The following is a 1,672-nucleotide window of genomic DNA, read 5'->3' on the forward strand; positions in this document are numbered from 1 at the left end:
ATACATTGTTGAATAGAATATTGATTTTTCACATATAGATTTCACGCTCCATTGCTCATCAATTCACTTCTTTAATTTCATAGATACTTCGATTTAGTCAACTTTTATATCAAAAATTCAACCATTAACACAACTCCTCGTGGGATCGATATCTTTTCTATACTACTTGTACGACCCGTGCACTTGTGGTAGGGACGCAACAAGTTTTTGGCGCCGTTGTCGGGGAGTTGTTTGTTTAAGATTGAATTCTTGATTATTTTAGTTGTTTATAGTTTTATTTTTTTTTTGTTATCTTTTCATTTTGTGTTTGTTTGTTCTTTTTCAGGTATTTTTAATCTTTTATGAGAAGAGCTAGAAGCTCAAGTGACACATCCTTATTGTTCAATCCTGAAATTGAAAAGTTTTGTAAAGCCAACAAGAAAGAAACCAGAAAAAGGAAGGAAGCTTTGAGAGAGATTGAAATTGAAGCAGACATGGCTGATGAAAGAATTAGAATTGGTGTTGGTAATGCTGGAAATGGTCAAAACAATGAAAATGAAGCCCACGGAGAAGAAGTTGTTAATGCGAACGTGCCTAGGGGAAGTATGATGGATCATGCTTTTCCACGTTTTGATGACTTGAGAGAGAGCATAGCAAGACCAAGGATTGATGCAAATAGTTACAAGATGGATTTTGGAGTTCTTTAAATGATTCAAAATTCTCAATTTGGAGGTCATCCTTCTGAAAATCCACACACACACCTGAAGAAGTTTGCTATGATTTGCGACATGCAAAAACAACATGGAGTGTCTGATGATGCAGCAAGATTGAAGCTATTCCCATTCTCTTTGAAAGATAGAGCATTGGATTGGCTTGATTCTTTACCTCACAACTCCATTACAAATTGGGAGCAACTCACTGATGCATTTCTTGCACAATATTTTCCACCTGGAAAAACTCAAGAGCTGAGGAATCAAATGACAGCTTTCAGACCAAGAGAGGATGAAACTCTTTATGAGTCATGGATGAGATGGAAGGAATTAGAGAGATTATGCCCACATCATGCCATTCCGAAATGGATGATAAATCAGAATTTTTACAAAAATGTCACTCCTGCAATTAGAGGGATTATTGATGCTCAAACAGGAGGAGAATTTATTATAAAGCATGAAGATGAAGCTTATGAGCTATTGGAGAAAATTGCAAAGAATACTCATCTTTGGAGTAGTCCAAGAGGACCAGCTCCAACTCAAAAGAGGCAAGCTGCTGGAATGTATGATCTTGATCCATTCAATATGATTAATGCAAAATTTGATGCACTTACTAATGTTTTGGCTAAGAAGATGGAAGACTTGAGTATGTTGGTTAGTTCAACATCATCAGCTGGAAGTTCACAACAAGTGGCTTATGCAGAAGAAACTACCAGCTGTGGAGTAGATTATGGAGAACAAGCAGCATATGTTGGTAATTATGGAAACAAGCAAATGGGGAATCCTTACTCTCAAACTTACAATCCAAATTGGAGGAATCATCCCAACTTTTCATGGGGAAATCAGCAAAGTCAAGTTCAAAATCAGAATTTTCAACCACAACAGCAAAGTCAAGTTCCATATCAGCAAAATAGGCAACCATTGCCTAATTTTCAGCAGAAAAATATGAACCCTCCACCAAAACAAAGAAGAACGAAATTCCA

General features: G+C 36.5%; 1 non-coding gene across 1 annotated transcript; it reads right to left on the reverse strand.

The window, feature by feature from the left end:
- Positions 1 to 941: 941 nt before the first annotated feature.
- Positions 942 to 1,048, reverse strand: LOC131170038 (small nucleolar RNA R71). The gene has a single exon (XR_009140980.1). It is a non-coding gene; the product is annotated as a small nucleolar RNA R71 (small nucleolar RNA).
- Between the last annotated feature and the right edge of the window lie 624 nt (positions 1,049 to 1,672).

This window comes from Hevea brasiliensis, chromosome 10, assembly GCF_030052815.1.
Source record: "Hevea brasiliensis isolate MT/VB/25A 57/8 chromosome 10, ASM3005281v1, whole genome shotgun sequence".
Lineage (NCBI taxonomy): Eukaryota > Viridiplantae > Streptophyta > Magnoliopsida > Malpighiales > Euphorbiaceae > Hevea > Hevea brasiliensis.